Genomic DNA, 27,493 nt, shown 5'->3' with positions numbered 1-27,493 from the left:
TAAATATGTTTCCACAACACCCAGCTATTGAAACCTTCTGCCTAGGAGATGATTTAAGTGGGTCATGTCTTTAAAACAGGTCTGTGCAGAGAGTTGAGGGCCTGATTTATACTTAAAACTGACGTCAACACAGCTAGAGCACTCAGAGGTGTGAAAAACCACCCCCACCACCCCACTCTCACTGACATAGCTAGGCTAACCTAACACCCAATGTAAACACAGCAAGGTTAAAGAAAGAATGCTTCCATCAACCTAGCTTCTGTCATTCAGGGAGGTGTAGATCCTACAGGGATGGGAAAAACACCTACTCAGTGGGGTTCTACCCCTATAGCTATGGCACCATAGCTGTACCACTATAGTCCCTGGTGATTGGAGGGAGTAGTCCTCCTCCGTGGCCTCTTCTCATATTCTGAGGTCCTTTCCTCTGAATCTGTTTCTTCTATTCTCAGTAGTTGGCATCTAGTTTCCCACATTCTAACCAATGTGAGATTCATAATTTTTTTTTTGTAATTACGCTGAAGCTGAACAGTTAGGTGTTTGCAGGAGTCAAAGAAACCACCAACGGATCCAAGAATATTCCACAATGAAGAAATAAAGAGGGATGCCTCAGAAAATTCTCACATGCATTAAAATAAAGACAAACTGGATGTTTACATCATATGTCTGAGAAAATTTTCTGTAGCCCTACAGAGAAGGGCTATAGGGAATAACTTGTCTAGACTGATTATAATAGTTCTTCCATGAAAATTACAGTCTTTGCTTTGTGAGGAGAGCAGCATTCTGGAGCTTTCTGAAGTCATGCCACTGCCACTCTAGGAATGAGATAGCTGTTGATACCAACATAGCATGCCTTCCTTAGACACCTGTCAAATGAGGCACCTCCCACAATATATCCAACCCCTGTAAGCAAGGAGCTCAAATTCCTCCCTGAACTTCACTCTCTTAGTCTGTAGAGTAACATGCAATGCCGGGGACTCAGACTGTTGACTTCAGCCATAATTCATAACTTCATTCTTTTCTCGGTTTTAAAGCAAAGTGCATCTGGTTCCATTCTGATATAAACAAAACAAAAAACACAATCAAACAAACCAAACAAGCAGCCTTTTTTTCTCCCTGTAACATGATGTTCTCACTTGTATAGTTTAATTACTGCCCTTTGGAAGATAACAGATTCACTGCTTAAAGGCAGAAAGGACATCATCATCATCTCATCTCACTGCCTGCATAACACAAGCCATAACTTCTACTTGTTCTACTTCTACTTGTCATTCCTCCACAAAGACCTTTTGATTGAATTAGAGCATGAAGTATGACGTAAATGCTTATAGTTATGCCAGACCAAAATTCTCTATTTTCGTTTTATTTCTTTATTCCCAATGAAAACCATGGTTTTCACAAAACTGTACAGATTTGTGATGGTGGATATGATAACAGTTTTCAGCTACATAAAAGGTTGCTACAAGGAGAAGGTGGAAAACTGTGCTGCTTAACTTCCGAGGACAGGCAAAAAGCAGTGTGCTTAAATGGCAGCAAGGGAGGTTCAGGTTGGACATTAGGAAAAAACTTCCTGTCAGGGTAGTTAAGCACTGGAACAAATTACCGAGGGAGACTGTGGAATCTCCATCATTGGAGGTTTTTAAGAACAGGTTAGACAAACACCTTTCAGGAATATTCTAGTTATTACTTACACTAGAGCCTCAGAGGTACAAATACCAGTGTTACGAACTGACCAATCAACAACAAACCTCATTTGGAACTGAAAGTACACAATCAGGCAGTAGAAGAGACAAAAAACAAAAACAAAACAGCAAATACAGTAGAGAACCGTGTTAAAGGTAAAGTAATAAAAAAATTAAGGGAAAGCAGATTTTTCTTCTGCATAGTAAAGTTTCAAAGCTGTATAAAAATCAGTGTTCAGCTGTAAACTTTTGAAAGAACGATCATAATGTTTTCTTCAGAGTCACGAACATTTCAGAGTTACAAACGATCTCCATTCCCGAGGTGTTCCTAACTCAGAGATTCTAGTCCTGCCTTGAATGCAGGGGATTGGACTAGATGACTTACTGAGGGCCCTTTCAGTCCTACATTTCTATGATTTTGATCAAAAATTTGCTGGTTACACTAGTGTATTTAATGCTTTGCATTTACTTCACTAGGGCTCTGCATGGCTGTGTCGCTGCTCTCAAGTGCAGTAATTTGCAAGATCAGGGCCCTAGGGACTCCTCTTGAAATTTTGCTGAGTGTCTGAGATGAACAGAGACACAATTACAGCCATCCCTATTCCCAGAAGCCAACCATGGTTCCTGCATCTGATTCAACAAGTTGTAATGTGCTGCCTATTTAAAGTGACATAAAATAATTAAAATCTTGGAGAAATGGAAATAACTTTATGGAAGACTGGCAGATTTCACAAACACTCTTCAGACTCTATCTGCATGTTTTCCAACAAGTCTGCAAACTGTGAAACGGATATTTAAGCTCTGCATAAGATACATACCATGGAGAGCAACCTTGATATGACTTTGAAAAACTTCCTCATTTGCTCTTAACATAATTAATTCCCTTAATATTAATAAATTTCTCTCTGTTCGCTATTGACCCACATGACATACTGTAATGAATAGTGATGAATGAAACCCTAAAGATTTGGAATTCAGGATTCTGTCCAGCTGAACACCCAGAAAATTCAGAGACTTATTCAAAATCTATGGGGATTATTCAACACCTTATGGTTATAAAAATTGGGCTAGAAATCTCAAGGACATACTTTCTTGTGAGATTTGTGGTCCTTCCAGTTTGCAGCCAGTTTGTAAATCCTCAAATAAAAGTGTCCTTTATGCTCTCTTTCTCTCTCTCTCTCTCTGGAAAGCAGAGGTAAAAATAAAGCAAAGGAAAAAGAAAACCAAATCAACCAAACTATTTCCAAACAATGCTAATGTCAAGGTTTCCACAAATTGTGTTAGTTTTAATTTTATCTAATCCAATTCATTCATTAAAAATGTTTATCTCTTTTAACAAAAAAAGAAAAAAGAAGCAACGTTACCAAGTATATGTTTGATACAACTCACATTCTTTATTATATATTGCATGTCATGATGGTACACCTCCCTTTTACATTGAAGCAAATTATAACCACATCAGATTTCACAACTTCATCTCCTTATACCAGTACCAAAGAAAAACAGAGCTAAATTTTCAAATATGCATGAACAAAAGTGTTCATCTATTTGTGTCCAAATTAGGTATGTACAATGCATGCACACAATTTATGCATCTGGACTAGACAGATGCACTTTTGAAGAATTGGATCAAAATTCTAGAAGATTTCATTTTTTAGAAACATTTACAAAACAAAGATTTTAAGGGCACAATCCATAGCCCACTGAAGCCAATGAAAAGATACAACTAATTTCAATGGGTTTTGAAATCAGGCCCTAAATGCAATTTGCACAGTGCTCAGGGAAAATTATCTTGGAGGAAAGATTGACACATACACTTCAGAAGCCTAAAAGTACCACTTGAAATCCGATCATAATTTTTTAAATAAAGACAAACAGCAGGACATTTGCTTTCATAAGAATTTTGTTTTTCATAAGATTGGAGTGTTCAAATTATATGATGGATGGTGCAGAAGATACGCTGGACTGTTCATATTTTCCTCTGTAAAGCTCCATAATATATAGTCTTAAATTATCTAATTTTGATGGAGTAAAGAAGGTTTATTCCTTTAATATCGACAGAAATCAGCTCTCAGAGTCAGTGCTGACAATGACACTTAATGGAAATTTTGAACATGGTCAGTTGTATGATTTAACTGTTGTAATTCTTTGAATATTAGAGTTAAGTCTGAATTCATACTTTCTCATGCATATAAATTAAACTCAAAAAAGTGTCTAAATTGGAATTTTCACACCTCTTCAGGACTACCTTAATTCGTGGGATGCTGAAGAAGTGTAGTGTACCATCCTGTCATATACTGAGCAATAGAAGAGGGAACTTATGTTATAGTTTACATTAATTTCATTCCCTGCGGAAAGTACTTTCAGTTCATTTAGAGCTTAGTGGATCATGACATATATTTTATCTACTTATTTTTTTAAGAAACAGAATAAGAATTGCAAGCAGGAGCAAATTTCAACTGTCCAATAAAAAAAATCAAAAAATGTACTACATATTTGGCATTTGCCATCTAATACTTTAAAAGTACATTCTAGTTCCATGAAACACTAATTTTGTGTGTACTATTTATTGCACGTGTAAGCGCTTGGGTATTCCCATTGACTCATTTTACAGCAGTGAACTCCATTGCCTTTAATGGAGTTTCACCAGTGTAAGGAAGATAAGAATCAGGCCTTTAGCACATAAAAAGACCACCCAATCTACCAGATGATTAGACAGACAGATTAGATCAATTGATTGTACATGCTAACTGGCAATAGCAGTTGTATACCACTGCTGGATGGAATCAAAGCTGCTCCAAGGGTTTGAGACTGTGCTACTCTGAAGAGGTGGCCTCCACAGAGTTATTCAAAGTTAATAACACCACCCAAGAGAGGCTCTCCATTAGTACAAGTGGTAAAGGATGTTTTTTAAACTGCAGTAGGTCCTGAATTCTATTACTAGTTTATATTTATTTGGTAAGTGACCCACACCCACACAGCGTGTGGTATTCCATTTACTTCTGGTGGTGGCTAGACCATATTGGAGAAGTTGATGAGTCTATTACAACCTTGGCTAACAGATCTGGGTCTTTTAGCTCAGGCAGTAGAGGCTCATGCTTTTAGAACCAGAGAGCACAGCGTTACATATAAAAGCCTCTCCAATAGTCAGATTGGCCATTTCGTAAATCTGAAATACCTCTGCAATACAAATTACAATCCCATAGAAAGGACTGATATACCGATTTGAAAATCATACCCATCTTGGCAGATTCATTCACAATCTTCAGATTGCTAAACTACTACAGAGAAGCATATCAAGAAGATCCAAATAATAGCAGGATTTCCCCTAAAATACTTCTTCATTTTTCCTATGAAAAAAACCACAAGGACAACAAATAAATGTCCTAACTGCCTGTGTTAGACTTATTTTCCAGGTCAGTACCTTTACCAGTGGGAACTAAAGGTAGCTACCCTCCTTCATCTTTAACACTTATTAGAGACAACTCCACTTTTAATCCAATAACTCTTACAGCTCCCTGACAGACTAGGATAATACAGCAAATGTTGAAGGATGAAGACATTTATAGAGAGGCTCTATGAAGACAATATGATGGAATTAAAAATTCTGGCATTTGACTATCTTGTTAATATTCTTCAAAGAATAATAAAGTGGAAGAAAATTTCAGAATATCATTCAGAGGCATAAAAAAAGAACCATGTACCAGACCAGAAATAATATGGGATTAATTCTGTGACTTCAAAGAATTTGTAGGAACACAGGAATTACCCAACTGGGCCACACCAGTGGGCCATCCAGTCCAGTACCATGTCTCTGCAGTACTGGATGCTACATAGGAAGGTGCAGGATACTGTGCAGAGTTCAGTTATGGAGCTATGTTGTTACCAGCCCATAGAGACGTTTCTTCAATTAGAAGTAGTTAGTTTGTATTTGGAGTTTTATCTCTTTTTTTAAGTGCTAGTAGTCTCATTGTCCATATAACTTCTGCACCCTTTTTTCCTGAATCCTAGGCAGCTCTTCATCCCAGTGATATCTTGTGACAGTGAGTTCCACAAGTTAATTTTTAATCAGTTTTAAACCTTTTTATCCATTTAATTGACTCTCTCCCTTGATCTTGTATTATGAGAAAAGGTGAATAGGAGTGCCTTCTCCACAGCACTCATTATTCTGAATATTCCATCACATTCCCACTTATTCATTTCCACACTAAACAGTTCCAATCATTTCCATCTCTCTTCACACAGAAGAGGGGCTCCTAGTATTGAATTTGAAAATAAAAGTTAAATGTGGATTCATGAAAAAATGGAAGATAGCAAATAAAAGAAATGACTATGAAAGAGTGAATGGGTTGCTACTTTCTTTCTTTGGGACACAATGAAGCAAAATCACTGTAAAGGCACTATATCTATCATTGGAAGCTCAGTCCAGGAAGTTTAAATGAAATTATTATAATGCTTGAGACACATGCAAGAGGGAGTACATTCATGTCTGATGGAATTGTTCTAAGCCTCAATATTCTGGGGACAAAGAGAAAATTATAGAAATTACATGGCCAATAGATCCTTAGACAGACAAGGTGGGTGAGGTAATATCTTTTATTGGACCAACTTCTTTTGTTCAGAGAGAGACACACTCCACTCTAGACATCCCCACATGGTTTTATACATTTAGGATTCCATTGGTGATGGAGATGATCAGACAGCCAGAGAACAGCACCTGTGCACTGCCACCTTGAGATGTTATAGACATTCTTTCCCGGGAATGAACTCATGAACTGTCCCATTCAGGCCCACCTAGGTTCTTAAACCAAACCTACCACCTCAGCACCTGAGGAGGATTGGAACCTGAGATGTCAGTGGGGCTACACTGATTTACACCAGCTGAGGATCTGGTCCACTATATTTACATGTATGATGCATGTTAGTCTTTAGGCACATCAAGACAAAATCCATTAGACAATTTGAAAAAGGAAAAAAAAAACAAGAAAAAGTAACAGGTAAGCCACAAACATTGTCCTGTCCAACCTACATAGCAAATTTTGTCTCTGATGCTCTTCTCCTTGACAGCAAATGGAATTCCATTTATTTAGGAAGGGCAGAATATTGGAGCCAAGATACATTATACAAATCAGAAAGGAAAGATGTGTATTCTAAGATAGCACTAAACTGAAAAACTATTTAAAAAACATGTTCCCAGCCAGAAAATAACCACATACTCTCCCATACAACCTTGCAAAGAAGTACTGGAATTTCTTTTCCTTTTTATCACGTACATGCACTTAAATTGTGCCACTTACTGTTTTGGACTAGCTCTCTTCGTTAATCAGCTGCAGCAGTAGCTATGTTTTTGTCTTGGGCCTGATAAACCAAGGAGCTGCTTACATTTTTACTACATACTGCACTGTCACCAAACTGTTCAGATGTGCTCTGCTGGGAGGCTCTCTCATTCCAGGAATAGAAATTAATTAATCAGTACACTTACCGCCCACGTGCCAGGAAAAACCTCTCTGATTAAATTAATGTAGTAAAGTTTTGCAATCACCAGTGACATAACTATTGATTAAATGGAAGCTTTGTAAGCACGTACTCATTTTATGGGTTTATTTATTTATTTCACCTCCTCTTACGCTTTTGTTTTAATTACAAGGGCGTAATTCTGAAGACTTTGCTACTGAATAATATGGTTCAAAAAAAAAATCTAGATTAAATTCCTAAAACAAATTATGGCCTTGTGGTGAAGGCATTAGACTGGAACACAGGAGCCGAGGGTTCTCTTCATGGCTACGCCACAGACTTCTTAAGTAAATCTGAGAGAGTCATGTAATCTCTCTCTGACTAAATTTACCATCTGTAAAATGGAGATAGCGATACTTCCCTAATGGATAACTTCAATAACCAATAATGGAGGCTATAATAAATACCTAGAGTAGGGCAGCTAATGTGTCCAAAATGTTGGCAGCGGTCGGTGTAGCTAAACCTGTTATAGCTCTACTGAAACTCTGAGGTGATAGTTTCTATTTATCTTTAGGTATTAGATACATATTATCTCTGAGAAGGAAGGGGGTCCCTGCAAGTCTATTTGATTTAGAGTCAGTGAGAGAGCCTGACCCAACACCCATTAATATCAAAATGAGTTTTTCTATTATTAACTTAATGGCAGCTGGATGAGGCCAATAATCCCTTAGGCACTGATTCTACATCGCAATCTGCATGAATGAATTGGGTGCCCCCATAGAACTCCACTCAAGTCAAATGAATCACGTGGTATAATTTTTGTTCTTCGATTGGATGAGCAGTAAGGACTTACAATTTGAATACTTGCATGTGTTCATCCTGCAAATGGCTCTGTTCAGATGGATAAATTGTCTTCACTGGGGCTCCGTGCAGGTGCAGTCAGCTCCAGGGTTGAGGGCTAAATATGTCTCTTTAGTCCCATTTGTATCCCTTTGGTATTCACTTTCCATAGACATTTAAGTGATGGAGTTTCACTTGCAGAAATATTTGTGGAAGGCAAATTTCAAAGTCCAGTATGCAAATATTGGCAGAAAATGATTTTAGATTTGCAAATGCAGGAATTCAAACTAGAAGTGCTTGCAGAGCAGGGGTAGGCAACCTATGGCACATGTGCCAAAGGCGGCATACAAGCTGATTTTCAGTGGCACTCACATTGCCCGAGTCCTGGCCACCAGTCCAAGGGGCTCTGCATTTTAATTTAATTTTAAATGCAGTGTCTTAATTTTAAAAACCTTATTTAGCTTACATACAACAATAGTTTAGTTCTATATTATAGACTTATAGAAAGAGATCTTCTAAAAACGTTAAAATGTATTACTGGCACGCAAAATGTTAAATTAGAGTGAATAAATGAAGACAAGGCACACCACTTCTGAAAGGTTGTCGACCCCTGTTGCAGAGCATCCAATCAAGGAACAATAATGTGACTTATCTCATCACCTACAGCTAGGCAGCTCGGCTGAAATGTCAGATATTAATGATCAATGCACAGTTTATAAAAAGACTCGCCATATTAACTGTGGTGTGTAGTTTGTGGACCTGGAGCAGTGGGCACATAAGTGCCACTCTATCCTTCTTTCTGCACTCTTTGGGTGTGTGGGAGAACTCTGGTTCCTGCCAGGGTCCCCAGGCAAGCTTGGGGATGTTGAGGGAGGATTGCCCTCATACCCATCCACAGGTGTACAGAACCCAGGGTCACTGGTGTCCAAGTAAATCTGCACTGTTACTGCCCTGTCAGGTAATTTGAGGTTCCTTATTGGTTAATTGTTTAATAAAGTTGCAGCCTCAACATTAATCTCTCTCTGATGTATGTCTCATTGCTTCCTTCTCCACATCAATACTGAAAAGATGTTCATGGAATAATTTTGGACAAATTAATTAGTGGGACTAATCCTCACATATATTTTGGTAGAAACACATGGATGCTGCATTCATGCAATGAATTTCAGGTTGTAAATTTTCAGTCAGCTCTAGTAATAGGTAAGCAGCACTGATGGCCTCATTCTCCTAATCGTTTGCCCGATGAATTTCTAACACTTGGTCTACATGATCTTTTTATTAATTATCCTTTTCTAGCTGGCATTCTACTCTTCCTCTCTTGCACACAAATGTGTGTTATGGTCACAGCATACATGTAGAGAAGTTACATAAATACATATATATTCTTGCTGGAAGGTTGCCATGTAGCACTACTTTATTTCTTAGAGTTCACAATGATAACATACAAGAACTCCAGAAACACACAAAGCAGGCTGCTTCCTGAAACAGAGAGGCACAACTCACACAACTTTACTACAGAAAGGTTGTCTGGAGACTGACCGTTCCAAGGCACAGTTCATAGACACCCCTACAAAGCCCCTTAACCTGCAAGCAAGATCAGGAAAACCTCTTAATTGTAAAGTGACAGCCTACAATTTTAACAGAGTTTTCAATAAACTACAGCATGTGTCTGATGGAGGAGCTTGGCAGAATTGTGTAAAGACTTGTGTTAACCTACCACAGTTGCACATTTTCTCTTCTGAAGAATTCTATAACATTTTCAAAACTTGATGTGCATAAATTAGCAGTACCACATAAGGCAGCACTAATGTATGCACTTGCTATGGACCCAATTAGGCCCTCCATAACACACAGTGCCAAACAGATTTTTTAAAAATAAAGCAGAACATAATATTGCATCTAATATTTCTATATTACACACATGCATCCCAGTTTTAGCGCTGTCATCTCATTGTACTCACTTCAGTTAGGCATAAAGAAGAACTTAGAAATTGGCTTGTTTTTCACATGGAGTCGTTGATGGAACATGGGACAGATCTTCAGGTGGGATAAATCAATATAAAGCAATAGCCAATGGAGCTTCATTGATTTATACTGGCTGAGGGCCTGGCTCCATAAGTGTCTGGATATTGTAAAATACCATATGGGTTTCTACAAAGTTCCATATTATTGAACAAGAGAGAAATGTATATAAGGTCATTAGGATGCATAGGGGCTTATTCAATCAGAATGTTCCCACTCACTTCAATAGGCACGAAACCATGGCTTAGCGAAGAAGAGGGGGCTGCGGTGCATTCAGTATGTTGAAGACACTTGTTTTAACATGTCATTTCTCTTCCAGTTTAAATGGTGCAGATTAGTGCCTTGGTCCAGTATCTTGTTGAGATTGAAGTATGACCAATAGCTAACAAACTGAGGCTCAGCCAAGATAAAAAAAGAGTTGAACTGGTGGAATGAGGAAAGCAAATCCAAGGTGCAAATAGATTATTTAATCTGTCTCTCTGGCTGTGCGTGTTTGCCTGACATTTTTCATCCGATTTTGCAACCTGGAAGTCTCAGTAGATTTCTAGTTATTGCTGTATAGTCATATATCAGCACAATTCTCCTTTGTATCTGTGACCTTTATTTCAGATATGGCCCTCAGTACAGTGATTCATAAGTTTGTCACCACTAGGTTAGGCTCTACTTGGGGGCTACATCTTATATCAATTTAGCAAACCTGATACAGAATTCAACAGCCTGCTGATAAACAGGATTTCTCATTGCAAGCACATTACATTGCTGTTCTGAGGTCTTCTCTGGTTGCTTGTGGGTTTCTGTAGTTCAAGGTGTTAGTTTTGACCTTAAGTGGCTTGGGATCTTGTTACTTTAGAGATCACATATTTCCCTGTGCCACATTGCCACAGCTGAGGTTCACAAAGATGCCCAAGATGGAGCTCCTTCAGTCTGAAAGGAAAGGTGCTCCTGGTGAAACTATGTCTATGAAGGACCCTGGACTTTGTGCTCCCTTGGTCCAAAACAACCTCTATCTGCTGACCTTCAGGGAACATTGCAAAGATCACCTTTTTACAAGGCCTTGTGTGGAAGAGGCTGATGCCTGACTGTGGCTATCTAGGAATGGTGTATTATCTCCAATACACGTAGAGCCCTACCATATTTGTAGCCATGAAAAACGCACTACGGACCGTGATATCTGGTCTTGTGTGTGCTTTTTTCATGGGAAGGCCAGCATTTCTCAAACTGCAAGAGGGAGTACATTCATGTCTGATGGAATTGTTCTAAGCCTCAATATTCTGAGGACAAAGAGAAAATTATAGAAACTACATGGCCAATAGATCCTTAGACAGACAAGGTGGGTGAGGTAATATCTTTTATTGGACCAACTTCTTTTGTTCAGAGAGAGACACACTCCACTCTAGACATCCCCACGTGGTTTTATACATTTAGGATTCCATTGGTGATGGAGATGATCAGACAGCCAGAGAACAGCACCTGTGCACTGCCACCTTGAGATGTTATAGACATTCTTTCCCGGGAATGAACTCATGAACTGTCCCATTCAGGCCCACCTAGGTTCTTAAACCAAACCTACCACCTCAGCACCTGACGAGGATTGGAACCTGAGATGTCAGTGGGGCTACACTGATTTACACCAGCTGAGGATCTGGTCCACTATATTTACATGTATGATGCATGTCAGTCTTTAGGCACATCAAGACAAAATCCATTAGACAATTTGAAAAAGAAAAAAAAAACAAGAAAAAGTAACAGGTAAGCCACAAACATTGTCCTGTCCAACCTACATAGCAAATTTTGTCTCTGATGCTCTTCTCCTTGACAGCAAATGGAATTCCATTTATTTAGGAAGGGCAGAATATTGGAGCCAAGATACATTATACAAATCAGAAAGGAAAGATGTCTATTCTAAGATAGCACTAAACTGAAAAACTATTTAAAAAGCATGTGCCCAGCCAGAAAATAACCACATACTCTCCTATACCACCTTGCAAAGAAGTACTGGAATTTCTTTTCCTTTTTATCACGTGCATGCACTTAAATTGTGCCATTTACTGTTTTGGACTAGCTCTCTTCGTTAATCAGCTGCAGCAGTAGCTATGTTTTTGTCTTGGGCCTGATAAACCAAGGAGCTGCTTACATTTTTACTACATATTGCACTGTCACCAAACTGTTCAGATGTGCACTGCTGGGAGGCTGTCTCATTCCAGGAATAGAAATTAATTAATCAGTACACTTGCCGCCCACGTGCCAGGAAAAACCTCTCTGATTAAATTAATGTAGTAAAGTTTTGCAATCACCAGTGACATAACTATTGATTAAATGGAAGCTTTGTAAGCACGTACTCATTTTATGGGTTTATTTATTTATTTCACCTCCTCTTATGCTTTTGTTTTAATTACAAGGGCGTAATTCTGAAGACTTTGCTACTGAATAACATGGTTCAAAAAAAAAATCTAGATTAAATTCCTAAAACAAATTAGGCCTTGTGGTGAAGGCATTAGACTGGAACACAGGAGCCGAGGGTTCTCTTCATGGCTACGCCACAGACTTCTTAAGTAAATCTGAGAGAGTCATGTAATCTCTCTCTGACTAAATTTACCATCTGTAAAATGGAGATAGCGATACTTCCCTAATGGATAACTTCAATAACCAATAATGGAGGCTATAATAAATACCTAGAGTAGGGCAGCTAATGTGTCCAAAATGTTGGCAGCGGTCGGTGTAGCTAAACCTGTTATAGCTCTACTGAAACTCTGAGGTGATAGTTTCTATTTATCTTTAGGTATTAGATACATATTATCTCTGAGAAGGAAGGGGGTCCCTGCAAGTCTATTTGATTTAGAGTCAGTGAGAGAGCCTGACCCAACACCCATTAATATCAAAATGAGTTTTTCTATTATTAACTTAATGGCAGCTGGATGAGGCCAATAATCCCTTAGGCACTGATTCTACATCGCAATCTGCATGAATGAATTGGGTGCCCCCATAGAACTCCACTCAAGTCAAATGAATCACGTGGTATAATTTTTGTTCTTCGATTGGATGAGCAGTAAGGACTTACAATTTGAATACTTGCATGTGTTCATCCTGCAAATGGCTCTGTTCAGATGGATAAATTGTCTTCACTGGGGCTCCGTGCAGGTGCAGTCAGCTCCAGGGTTGAGGGCTAAATATGTCTCTTTAGTCCCATTTGTATCCCTTTGGTATTCACTTTCCATAGACATTTAAGTGATGGAGTTTCACTTGCAGAAATATTTGTGGAAGGCAAATTTCAAAGTCCAGTATGCAAATATTGGCAGAAAATGATTTTAGATTTGCAAATGCAGGAATTCAAACTAGAAGTGCTTGCAGAGCAGGGGTAGGCAACCTATGGCACATGTGCCAAAGGCGGCATACAAGCTGATTTTCAGTGGCACTCACATTGCCCGAGTCCTGGCCACCAGACCAAGGGGCTCTGCATTTTAATTTAATTTTAAATGCAGTGTCTTAATTTTAAAAACCTTATTTAGCTTACATACAACAATAGTTTAGTTCTATATTATAGACTTATAGAAAGAGATCTTCTAAAAACGTTAAAATGTATTACTGGCACGCAAAATGTTAAATTAGAGTGAATAAATGAAGACAAGGCACACCACTTCTGAAAGGTTGTCGACCCCTGTTGCAGAGCATCCAATCAAGGAACAATAATGTGACTTATCTCATCACCTACAGCTAGGCAGCTCGGCTAAAATGTCAGATATTAATGATCAATGCACAGTTTATAAAAAGACTCGCCATATTAACTGTGGTGTGTAGTTTGTGGACCTGGAGCAGTGGGCACATAAGTGCCACTCTATCCTTCTTTCTGCACTCTTTGGGTGTGTGGGAGAACTCTGGTTCCTGTCAGGGTCCCCAGGCAAGCTTGGGGATGTTGAGGGAGGATTGCCCTCATACCCATCCACAGGTGTACAGAACCCAGGGTCACTGGTGTCCAAGTAAATCTGCACTGTTACTGCCCTGTCAGGTAATTTGAGGTTCCTTATTGGTTAATTGCTTAATAAAGTTGCAGCCTCAACATTAATCTCTCTCTGATGTATGTCTCATTGCTTCCTTCTCCACATCAATACTGAAAAGATGTTCATGGAATAATTTTGGACAAATTAATTAGTGGGACTAATCCTCACATATATTTTGGTAGAAACACATGGATGCTGCATTCATGCAATGAATTTCAGGTTGTAAATTTTCAGTCAGCTCTAGTAATAGGTAAGCAGCACTGATGGCCTCATTCTCCTAATCGTTTGCCCGATGAATTTCTAACACTTGGTCTACATGATCTTTTTATTAATTATCCTTTTCTAGCTGGCATTCTACTCTTCCTCTCTTGCACACAAATGTGTGTTATGGTCACAGCATACATGTAGAGAAGTTACATAAATACATATATATTCTTGCTGGAAGGTTGCCATGTAGCACTACTTTATTTCTTAGAGTTCACAATGATAACATACAAGAACTCCAGAAACACACAAAGCAGGCTGCTTCCTAAAACAGAGAGGCACAACTCACACAACTTTACTACAGAAAGGTTGTCTGGAGACTGACCGTTCCAAGGCACAGTTCATAGACACCCCTACAAAGCCCCTTAACCTGCAAGCAAGATCAGGAAAACCTCTTAATTGTAAAGTGACAGCCTACAATTTTAACAGAGTTTTCAATAAACTACAGCATGTGTCTGATGGAGGAGCTTGGCAGAATTGTGTAAAGACTTGTGTTAACCTACCACAGTTGCACATTTTCTCTTCTGAAGAATTCTATAACATTTTCAAAACTTGATGTGCATAAATTAGCAGTACCACATAAGGCAGCACTAATGTATGTACTTGCTATGGACCCAATTAGGCCCTCCATAACACACAGTGCCAAATAGATTTTTTAAAAAATAAAGCAGAACATAATATTGCATCTAATATTTATATATTACACACATGCATCCCAGTTTTAGCGCTGTCATCTCATTGTACTCACTTCAGTTAGGCATAAAGAAGAACTTAGAAATTGGCTTGTTTTTCACATGGAGTCGTTGATGGAACATGGGACAGATCTTCAGGTGGGATAAATATATATATATATAAAGCAATAGCCAATGGAGCTTCATTGATTTATACTGGCTGAGGGCCTGGCTCCATAAGTGTCTGGATATTGTAAAATACCATATGGGTTTCTACAAAGTTCCATATTATTGAACAAGAGAGAAATGTATATAAAGGTCATTAGGATGCATAGGGGCTTATTCAATCGGAATGTTCCCACTCACTTCAATAGGCACGCAACCATGGCTTAGCGAAGAAGAGGGGGCTGCGGTGCATTCAGTATGTTGAAGACACTTGTTTTAACATGTCATTTCTCTTCCAGTTTAAATGGTGCAGATTAGTGCCTTGGTCCAGTATCTTGTTGAGATTGAAGTATGACCAACAGCTAACAAACTGAGGCTCAGCCAAGATAAAAAAAAGAGTTGAACTGGTGGAATGAGGAAAGCAAATCCAAGGTGCAAATAGATTATTTAATCTGTCTCTCTGGCTGTGCGTGTTTGCCTGACATTTTTCATCCAATTTTGCAACTTGGAAGTCTCAGTAGATTTCTAGTTATTGCTGTATAGTCATATCAGCACAATTCTCCTTTGTATCTGTGACCTTTATTTCAGATATGGCCCTCAGTACAGTGATTCATAAGTTTGTCACCACTAGGTTAGGCTCTACTTGGGGGCTACATCTTATATCAATTTAGCAAACCTGATACAGAATTCAACAGCCTGCTGATAAACAGGATTTCTCATTGCAAGCATATTACATTGCTGTTCTGAGGTCTTCTCTGGTTGCTTGTGGGTTTCTGTAGTTCAAGGTGTTAGTTTTGACCTTAAGTGGCTTGGGATCTTGTTACTTTAGAGATCACATATTTCCCTGTGCCACATTGCCACAGCTGAGGTTCACAAAGATGCCCAAGATGGAGCTCCTTCAGTCTGAAAGGAAAGGTGCTCCTGGTGAAACAGTCTATGAAGGACCCTGGACTTTGTGCTCCCTTGGTCCAAAACAACCTCTATCTGCTGACCTTCAGGGAACATTGCAAAGATCACCTTTTTACAAGGCCTTGTGTGGAAGAGGCTGATGCCTGACTGTGGCTATCTAGGAATGGTGTATTATCTCCAATACATGTAGAGCCCTACCATATTTGTAGCCATGAAAAACGCACTACGGACCGTGATATCTGGTCTTTTGTGTGCTTTTTTCATGGGAAGGCCAGCATTTCTCAAACTGGGGGTCCTGACCCAAAAGGGAGTTGCAGGGACATTGCAAGGTTATTTAATGGGGGTCATGCTATTGACACCCTTACTTCTGTGCTCCCTTCAGAACTAGGTGGCCAGAGAGCAGCAGCTCTTGGCTGGGCACCCAGCTCTGAAGGTGGTGCCCCACCAGCAGCAGTGCAGAAGTAAGGGTTGCAATACCATACCGTTCCATCCTTACTTCTGTGCTGCTGCTGGCGATGGCTCTGCCCCCTACAATAACCTTGTGAAACACCCACAACTCCTTTTTGGGTCAGGGCCTGTACAATTACAACACCATGAAATTTTAGATTTAAATATTTGAAATCATAAAAATTATTATTTTTAAAATCCTATTACCATGAAATTAAGCAAAATGGACCATGAATTTGGTAGGGCCCTAAATATACAGTAGTATTTGCTGTTAGATCTTTGGTTTCCCACAATAATATCACAGGTGCCTAGAGCCTGGGATTGGTGCCTTTTTAGTTCCTTCTAAATCAAAATAATGACAGGGATACACCAGTGTATGTAAATGAGGTCAGTACAGAAGTACCAGCAATAATGATGCACAAGTCACATTCTGTATAGAAAAAAAGTCAAATGGAGTTTACATATTTGAATATCATTAACTATATTTCTCCCTGTGTAAATGGTGTTAATATAATCAGTGTGACTGAATCATACGTACCTACTGTGCTCTTGGGACTAACTTTTAAAAATTGCTTCTGGTTTATACCTTCAGCTGGAATTGAGAAAAAATATTTACAGCATATAGGGGATAATCTGGCTTGCAGGATCTAGCAACCTGCTTATCAAACACAGTACCTACCATCACTTGTCTGCAGAGTTGCACTCAGAGTAAACTGTATGCAGAAACTGTAGGTGCAAATTGGAGATTCCACTGAAAAGCTGACACTGTGAATACATAACATTTTCTCAGTTCATGGAGGATCTTCCATTTCTCCCCAGCCCCCATTTTCACTCCCAATCCTATTGATCTTTGGTGTATTCACCTTCCTTCCGCTAAGGAAAGGAGAGAAAAAAAAAAAAAGGAGGTTCCTTCAGAATCTGTGTTACTTTAATCAGCGAGAGTGGGATCATTGTTGAGTGAACTTCCTTTCTAGTCAGTAACAACTACAGTTCATGCGATCTCTAAAAATGAGACTTCATGATATTATCATGGGTCATTTTAATACTATATTAATATCACTATATTAATATGCCTGCAGTGGTTAAAAGGGAAAAAGACAATATTTATGTACATTATTTTGAAATGGCCATTTTACTCTTTCAGAATGAGGCAGAACCAAGAAGTGCATTAGGTCATCCCAGATGAGTAGCCAAAAAATAATTTGTCCCTTTGGTATTTATTTCAACAATGTTAATCACAATGAATCCTTCTGATAATTATACAGAAGTAAATTACCTGCTTTCTTATGCAGAATGACATTTCCCAATCAAGAAGCTCCTAATGGACTAATAATTATGTTATTTACTCTGGCATAAAGCCTATGTAAAAACACAAATTTAATACTTTTATAGTGATGCAAAAGAACATGACACAATATTAGCAATAGCATCCAATTTTAAAATACTAGATTCAGACAGTAATGCTATTTATGGCTTTGTTTTGTGTTGCAGATCTGGATTCTGGAATCCAAATTCCACATCTAGGCCTGGGTCAAATTTCCAGATAAAAATACCCATCTCTAAACATTTCACTTTTTGCTTGCAGATATTTTCTTTTCTTTTTTAAAAAAACAGGCTTATAACTGTTCAATGAAGTTTGGCATTTCTTAAGCAGAGGGCAGTATTAAACGATAATTGAAGTTACCTAATCTACAGTATGTGAAACTGCATTTCTACAGAACAAGGACATATAACACAGTTTACTGGCTTAAGGCACAGATATAAAACATTAATGAAGCGGAGCTGTTTTCAAGCCTCTTATGCGAAATAATAGTAAAAACACTTGATTATTAAAGCCTCCTTTTCCCCCAAGTGCTTTACTGTTGAATGGTGCCTTGCAACTCAGTTTGTAGCTTGACTTTGACCAAGTATCATTACTAGATCCTTCCCCCAGCCCAGTTTTCTTAACATTTTCTCCCTCTCCTTTGCATGGTGCAGGGATAGGATCGTTAAATATTCTCCATGCAGTTAGATGCTTTTAGTTCTCCTAAAGTTCTCTAATAATGAACAGTGCTTCATTCATTTACGCCTCTGCATTCAAAGCCAAGAACAAGAACAACTATCACAAGTTTCCCTCTGACTATGATGTTGGTCTTTCTGGTGTCAGTAATCTTAAGCAGAAAATTTGTCAGCCTGCTGATGCTGCCATCCTTAATAGGAAAGTTGGAAATAAGTCTGTTAAGAGATAACATTCAATAGTAAAAGACCAAACCCTAAAACTGTGCCCAATAGTTCAACATTTCAGTGTCATTCAGAAATCACCTGCTCACACAGAGATGTTGTTCTTTACTCATGAAGCAGTTCAGATGGAAGGTATTATCAACTCCTAACTGACATTTTTCATTAAATGAAACAGTTAAATAACTTGGTCCTCGGCCAGTTCTCATCCTTTTCACACATGAAAATGAATGTGCCTTTTAACTCGTTGGCACTATGTTCACTGCCTCTTCTCTCCCTTTAACATGAACTTTACTTGGTTGCAATGGTACAAGAAATTCCAAGCTGGTACTAGCCACACCTCATTAGTCAAAATACTACACAACATAGGAATGCTTTAGTACAAAGATGGCTTTGGAATTCAAAATTCTATGTGGAAGCTGGAATAGGAATTAAAGTGAAAAACATATCTGGCTGTAGCAGCAGAAGAGAAATATAATGCATCCCTTCTTTTAGTAACAACTGGGTGGTATTACTTCAGAGTGTGAACTTTGTACAAACAATTTCATGGAATATGCTCTATATGAGGCTTATAAAAATACTTGAAACCTGTATGTAAACTCAGGACATGATGAAGAAAACAGGCCTGAAAACAGCAGTGCAGAAACTGCATTTCACCAGCTGGAGATGGGTTTGGGTAATAAGCAGAGACAATATGATTTGTGAGTTACAGTAAGTTGCAGAAAGCACTAAGGAGAAGGGAATGAAAATAAAATGAAGATGACAGCATGCTGGAGACTTGTGCAAACAATAAAATCACTTTTAGCATGCATCTCACACATACAGCGAGACAGATTTATATGATCAGTTCTGACAATAATAAAAAACTGCACAAACAGAGAATACCCAGACATCTTCAAGATAAACAGTTTTGTCTGGAAATTAAACCGCTAACTTCCGACTCACAACAGTGCATTGCAAGGAGAGAGCTAGAATACCACCCGTCTCATGTTACTTGCAACATACTGCACAATTATTTCTAGCTCTTGCAAAGTGTATCTGAGCAGCTTGGAAGAGCTGGCTGATGGACACGCTTCTGTGTTAGAAGGTAGATGAGACCAGAGGTCTTTATAGGCATTAACACATTCACAACCCCGTGTTAATGTGGTTGACTGAGTACCCAATGAAAACTGGTAGGTGATTATCAGGAAAATGGGGCAAAGTCAACATGAGCCATCTATAGAAAAATCATAATTTGCAGCTTTCCATATTCTCAATGAAAGACCAAAAAGTACAGAGTCTTGGGTCCAGATACTGCAAATGTTTGCAGTGCTACATCTGTGCGGAGTCTTATCCTTAAACTGGGTTCTTGACAGAGCTGTGCAAATAACTGATATTTTTGGTTTGGTGGTTCCTCCTCCCCATACAATAATATGTTTTGAGATTTTTAAACTTTTACATTTTTTAAAAATAAAACTGACATTTTGAAATGAAACATCTTTCTGAAACAAAAAAGTCAAAATGCTTCGCTTCAGAAATGTCCCAAACGAACCTTTTCAATATTTCTGAATTTATTGTTCTTTATTCGACTGAAAAAAATTAGCAGCTGAAACAACTAACACCAACCCACATTCATGAATTATTACAGTCTCCCTGAATTTGCATTTTTAGTGGGGGAAAAATGATTCATGTGAAATTCTATTGTAGGATTGGACCCTCGGTATTGACTCTTCTAGAATAATCTATTCCTTGCTGACCTTTTTCTTCTGAACACAGAAAGAAAGAAAATGAATTGAGCAATGCAATTAGAGGACATGTCAAACACGAGACATGAGTCTGGGAGCCTTAGCAATGCCACATGCCCTTCCTGCCCAGCTGGGTGAATGTACTGAATAATTAAATCAGACGTCATTCATCCAGAATTTTTGGTTCCAGGATTGTATATAACGAAGTTCATCCTTGGGTCAGCCTTCCTCCCCTATCACGGGGGTCTCTGTGGTGCAGAAGTCAAACATTCCCTCTTTTCTTACTTTTCAAGTGGGCCCGGATTAACTGCTGTCCCAATTTTAAAGTCTATTTAGGAGATTTAGACTATGAACTGATGAGGAAAGTGGGGCTACACAATCAAACTGAAAGTAAAACAGGAATGAGTAGCAAACAAAGACAAAATAAAGGTGCAACCCAAGTAACCATTGGTGCCCACTAGCTGAGGGCAAAATGGGCGCATAGTGATTTATAGGGGTCTTCTGGGTCTAATGTCTATATAATAGTACACCAAAGGGCCACGTGAGGTCTCTACCAACAGTCACTGATGCACCAGTCATCCTAATCATTGTGAGATGTATGTACGGATGACATTTAAGGAGTTATGCATGAAAACTGTATACTTAAGATATGAGAGTTATGACGGGTCATAAGGTTTTGTGTAAGCAGAGGGATGTAGACTCTCTGGCTGATCATTGTGTGTCTCATAGTGTAAGCCTATTTGCATTGCTAAACCTGAGGCTATTGAAGAGATTGTGAATTCACATGAGAGAAGATATGCAGCAAAAAACAAACAAACAAAAGAACAGTAGGGGTTATTGCATTTATAGGTAAAGACAATGGAATTAGGGGGTATAGCTGGGGACACAATGAGGAGATAAACTGTCACTGTATTCTGTCTTATTGACAGCTGGGTCATAACTAACATCCTAAATGTAAGAACAATAGGACAATGGAACAGACTGTCTAGGAAGGTCATGCACTCTCCTGCACTGGAGGTCTTCAAAAGGAGGCTGGATAACCATCTGTCTTGGATGGTTTAGACACAAAAAATCCTGCATCTTGGCAGGGGGGTAGACTAGATGACCCTTGCAGTCCCTGCTAAGCCTATGATTCTAACCAACCTGCCTTGAAAATGCTGCAAAGACTTTGGTGAGCTCAGCTCCTTTAAGACAAGGCAATATTTTGTTAATCAAGTCTATGCTGTAGGATGCATGTTGTGATTTTTTTACATATTACCATTGGTTTCCACTATTTGACTTGCGACTTCTCAAATCCCTATACATTGTTAAATAAACTTTTACTTGTTTTCACCATCAACATTGTGATGCTGGCTGACCAGGTCATGCTAGATTGTATTCAGGTCAATTCACTTGTGTATTATAGATTGAAGGGATTAATGTTTTGGGTATTTACACTTCACAAAACTAATGGGATGTTACATGCATTGTTTTCACTTACCTGTTCCTGTCATAATGTATATAAAACATTTACATTGTAAATCCACCTGTAACTAAAGAACTCAGACTTCAAAACAAGACTTGGAGAATGCTAAGGAAGGACTTTGTCAGCAAAGGTGTTAATTCAAAAGAAAATGGCCATTGTGATGATGACCTGGGGTCAGAGACTCAAAGTGCATTCCTCACTCCCTGTCATCAGAGGAAAAGCCCACATGGGTGGAGACACTGTCAGTTTGTCTTCTGTGAGAAGAAGATATAAATATGGATTCAAAGAAAGATCCTTTATCTCTGACTGTTTGGACTCTTAGAGGAGTGCGCCAGATGCACAGTCAAGATCCCTGGAGACAACCTGGGTACCCTGAAAGACTTTTGGGAAGCTGGCAGTTTATTACATCTCTGCCACCACTTGGAGTTACAAACTGATTCACCTGTACATATATTTTACCAGCTTTAATCTTTCAGTAACTCTCATTCTTTTTTCTTAGCTAATAAACCTTCAGTTAGTTTCCTACAGAATTGGCTACTGGCATTGTCTTTGGTGTAATATTCAGAAAGTACCAATTGATCTGGAGTAAGTGGCTGGTCTCTTGGGACTGGACAAAACACCTGATGTGGTGTGATTTTGGGTTTAAGTGACCTTTTATCAAAGTCCAGTTTGTCTGCGTGGCAAGATAGGCGAGAGTGCCTAAGGGGATTGTGACACCATGGTAAAATTGGTATAGTGATCCCGGAGGTCACATTTGTTACTGGCTTGGTGAAACTTAATTATGGAACAGTCTGCTCTGATGTAGGAACTCACAGTTGTCAGCCACTCCAGAGAGCATGACAAACATATCTAAGTTCTGTGTGTATTAAACAAAGCAATGATCTGAAAGGAAACTGGTAAGCTGGTTGTACTGCTTCTTTGCAAGCTACAGATCTTTGAATTCTGAGTGTGTCTAGTGGACCAGGGGCTGGTCACTCAGGAGCAGCCTCGGAGGGGTTAGAGTGTGCCTATCACCAACCTATAGAGAATGAGCAGAGCCTGCACTGGCCTGGAGGGGAGTGCTTTTGTTGCCCATGGCTGGTGGGGTTGGGGAGCTGATCACGAACAGGTATAGACAAGGCTTCCTCACAACCCTAAGTACCCCCAGGAAACAACACAATGGAAAGCCAACTGGGGGGAGGGGACAATCTGTAAATCCAGAGTGACTCCGCTGGCCTCAGTAGAGTTAACTCCAGTGTAAATTTAAGTTATCAAGAGTTTAAACTGGCCAAAAATATATACGGACTAAGCAATGAACCTTCTAGGATGCTAGTATATTAGGAGACAATTAGGAAAAGGTTACGATAAGAGGTAGAGGAGAAGAATTATGACCCTTGTATCTGTAATGTTATCACAAAAAGAAGGGATAATGAACCAGATTGTCATTATTGCAGGGTACAATTTGTTTTGAATGGACAAGGGTGTGTGCAAGGAGCTTACCTACTTCAGCAAGAGAATTTATACTATCTACAAAATACAGACAGATAATGAAGTAAGTGGCAACAGTGACATTTTAGAGGACAGAAGAAGAGACAAAGATGCAGGATACAAATTTGCAGTAGGTATCTCATATTCCTAAATCGTGACAGAAATGATTATTTAATTCTAGAACAGACATAGAAAATGCCACACACACACAAAAACCACAGGCCACTATTACTCATGAATTATTTTAACTCAAACTTTTGTTACGAGTAAAGAGTCATCAAGGAAGTTATTGGACTGTACAGAAGATAACTTCATGTGTCAATGAGTGAAGAGATAAAATGGAATTTTAGATTGTATTATGTTCTAAAGAGGAAATAAGTGAAATCCTGGAGCTGCTGGTGAAGAGGAGCATATGAGCTGAACATCAGTGCGATCTTGCACTACTGAAATCAGCAAGGTTTTGCAATATACTTCACTGGTGCATGATCAAACCTTGTATTAAGATATTCAAATTGGGGAGTTTACTATATTGCACTTGATTTCAGTAAGTTTAGAAGAACTAGTGTGCATCATTCTATAGGTGGAAATATAAGAGGGAAAAGGATAGAGAAAGCCTGGAATACAGGGGAGATGCTACAGCAAAGGCAATCAGTGGAAAGCAATTCTTTTACAAGATGAAACTGAAGGAAAATGTGTACTGATAACTTCTGAAAGATTTGAAGGGTGACAGGGAGTTGTACATTAAATGAAAAGGGGAGGGAGTAACAAGACAGGAGTATAAGGTAGCAATTAGATATTGAAGGCAAAATAAGGGCCAGATTCTGACGTCCTTTCTTATGCCATGTGGCACCTTGATATCAATATGGCTACTCCTAGTCAGTGAGAATTGGGTCATTGTTAGTGAAAGTAGTAAATACAATTCCAGAAGATAAAGTAATTGTATACTTTCAGAGACAAAAGGAAAAGTAGGGCAGTGAAAAATTACTTGAAAGCAAAGCGTATAAGAAATGAAGGGTGCTTGTTTACAGAACTTACCGATGCAGAACTAGATGCAATGATCTGTTCATGAAAAAGGAAAAAAAAAAACAAACAAACATGATCTAAAGGGTCAAATCCTCAAGTTCTTCCTCAAGCAAAACTCCCATCAGCTGCAATGGTAACTTTGCCTTCAAAGAGAACCCTGTGCACAGACTCCATGATTTCACTAAGGATTTTTGTTTGTTGTTTTAAACTGAGGGATTGATGGATTGATCCCTTGTTTTAATCAAAGAGAATGGTGGAGGAGTCAGCACTAGAGATATTTAAGAACATACTAGCCAAAATGTACTGGGACCCAATTTTGCCCTTGTAAACCAAAATGAAGTCATTTACTCAAGCATTGTTATTGTTGCTATTCTTATTAGCAAAGGATCCAACTGCGCCACTCTTATTCTTCCTGTTGAATAGTACCTTAGTCCAAAATCAGATTTACATCAGAACAAGGTACTCTGCAGTAACCTGGAAAACACGTCAACGCACTTTATTAGCATTCCTAGAGCAAATGTTTAACTGTTTAATGTTTATTAGCATTCCTGGAGCAAAATGGATGACTGGGCTGAATTTCGGAAATGTTAATTGGCACTATTACAAATTGCCAGTGGCATTGTCAAGGTGTACAAGGCAATTAACAACAGGAGAATTGATAGCGAAAGGAAACTATTTTAATAACTGGTCAGGATGACAGATAAGGTGGTGGTTTACTATCCGTGGCAAAAAACATTCATTCTTATTTCGCTTGTTGAAAAGCTACTAAAGCCGATCTAATTTATAGTGACAGAAAACACTATTAATCTCAGAAACCTGACTTCCCTTTTTCATTTCAAGGTAGGGCTATTTTTAATTTGGTGCTGGGCCTGAATCTGAGAGGTGACAAGCATCTTATTGACTAAGGAGCTGAGGATACTGATCACCTTGCCAGAGTCAATCAGCACCTCCCAGTATGACTCTGCCTTTATATCCTCCCTATCTATGAATGAGCATTATCTTCATACTGCAATAAATAATTACACACAAAAAAGCAGACTACCTAGTGAATAGGATTTTTATCTAGACAGTATTGTCAACTTAGACCAGGGGTCGGCAACCTTTGGCACACGGCTCGCCAGGGTAAGCATCCTGGCGGGCTGGGCCAGTTTGTTTACTTGCCGCATCCACAGGTTCCCATTGGCGGCGGTTCGCCGCTCCTGACCAATGGGGCCTGGCAGGAAGTGGTTCGGGCCAAGGGCCACAGCTTCCCATAACCCCCATTGGCCTGGAGCAGTGAACCGCAGCCAGTGGGAGCCACAATCCACCCAACCTGTGAACGCAGCAGGTAAACAATCAGGCCTGGCCCATCAGGGTGCTTACCATGGCGAGCCACGTGCCAAAAGTTGGCGACCCCTGACTTAGACTGTAAGCAATTTGTGGCACGGACAGTCTTTTGGTTCTCCATTTGTATAATGCCCAGCATAATAGGGTCCTGGTCAAATACAAATACATAGAAATGCTAGGAGTGGACAACAGGGGATGGATCACTCGATAATTGCCCTGTTCTATTCATTCCCTGTGACACTGACCACTGTCAGAAGACAGGATACTGGGCTAGTTGGTGTAGTACGAAAAGAGCCTGAGACACAAGCCCTTGTATCAGAAGCCTGGTATGAGGCAGGACCAGCTCACTGAATCTGGCAAGAACAGGGCTGAAAATGCAGAAATACGCATCCCTAAGAAGTGCCAGTCACACAGTACTCACACTAATACATCCCGATATCAAGTGGTACCAGAACATCCTGATATCAAGGATGGTACAAAAACATTTCCCAAGGGTAACAGGCACACACTGACTCCTCCTAAAAGATAAGGTCAGAGTGACAGTACGTAACAGAGATGTTTTGATTGAACCAACATGTACAAGGTGATGGGTGATAACTAGCCACATCAGGGGGAAGTAACTATGTTGGAGGGGCAGCACTAACTTTTTTGTATCGGGGTATAAAGATGTATATCAGAGGGAGTATCTTTGTCTAGCCTAAGGAGGAACGGGAAGTCCTGCTGTTTACTGAGCTGGTCCATCGTTACAGACGTGTGTATTAGGGTCCGGGAGAGACTGGGGGATACTAGTACCATGCTTCGTTGACAATAAACCTGGCCTTTGTCCTTTGTCCCTTAATGGATATTGTGGTCATTGGGTGGTTCTCTTGAGGTCTGCCATGCCAGCTGTCTGCGTAGGGCTGGGGTGGCACACAGAGGGAACCCCCACAGGCAACTAAACATCTATCAACATCTAACCACAGATAGATCGTTGGTCTGATCCAGCCTGGCCATTCTTATAATAGATATTAGGAACATTTGATTTATTTGGTCAATAGATTGAAGAGCCAATAAATCTTAAAGGCCAAATTTCACTCTGGTACAACTCATCTGAAGTTAACGGAGTTGCGTGCACCTACAATAGGACTTAGTATGACCCTAAGTCCTCTTAAAGTCCACTGCACTTTTAAGGTCTTGGGTATCTCACTTACCTTGTGCATGACAAAGGAAGGTTTGGTACTGTTTGAATCACAGCTGACCAAAGCCATTGGTGGTTTTGACTAGAGGGGGAGCTAGAGATCAACTCTTGTTACAAAGGGAATAAAAGATCGATGTTGGGCCAGAAACAGAGCTCCAGGCTTCAGAGCACAAACTGGCAAGTTAGCAGCAAAACAGGACTTTTCTTCTAAAAGAAAACAAGTAACAGATGTAGAGCATGGCTAGTAGTTTCAAGAGAAATTATGGGAAGTAGGTTCCCCAATCCTGTTGAATTTGAATAGGATTTAGGCAAATAAATAATTCTTCAGGCACCTTTGAAAATCCCTACCTAAATAATTAAAGGACCAGATCCTGCTTACTCACACTAAGTTGTACCTGAGCATCTTAAATCCAACAGAACTACTCACGTTGTAAGAAACTAGTCAGCTGGACTAAGAACCCGGCCTACATATCGGCTTGGAATCCCTAAAGAGGCTCTACAACACGCAAACGCATTCACTGAATATCCCTTCAGGGATTCCAAGCCTATTTTTTGACTTGACTGAACAAACATGAAAAGTTAGCTGTGGAGCAAAAACAAATCTAAACAAATTCTCTCTCTAGGTGGAATGTTTTCTCAAGACCTGCA

The 27,493-nt window shown here is 39.3% G+C and overlaps 1 protein-coding gene across 1 annotated transcript in view; it reads right to left on the bottom strand.

Moving 5' to 3' along the window:
• Nucleotides 1-2,070: 2,070 nt before the first annotated feature.
• Nucleotides 2,071-27,493, bottom strand: part of LOC127053138 (neural cell adhesion molecule L1-like protein) — a 1,307,741-nt gene continuing 1,282,318 nt past the window's right edge. The window contains exon 29 of the transcript XR_007774952.1: nt 2,071-2,081. The gene's annotated coding sequence lies outside the window, so the exon portion shown is untranslated. The remainder of the gene's footprint in view (nt 2,082-27,493) is intronic.

This window comes from Gopherus flavomarginatus, chromosome 6, assembly GCF_025201925.1.
Source record: "Gopherus flavomarginatus isolate rGopFla2 chromosome 6, rGopFla2.mat.asm, whole genome shotgun sequence".
In the NCBI taxonomy this organism is placed as follows: Eukaryota; Metazoa; Chordata; order Testudines; family Testudinidae; genus Gopherus; species Gopherus flavomarginatus.
The sequence above is the reverse complement of the archived record's forward strand: the minus strand, read 5'-3'. Positions and strand labels throughout refer to the sequence as shown.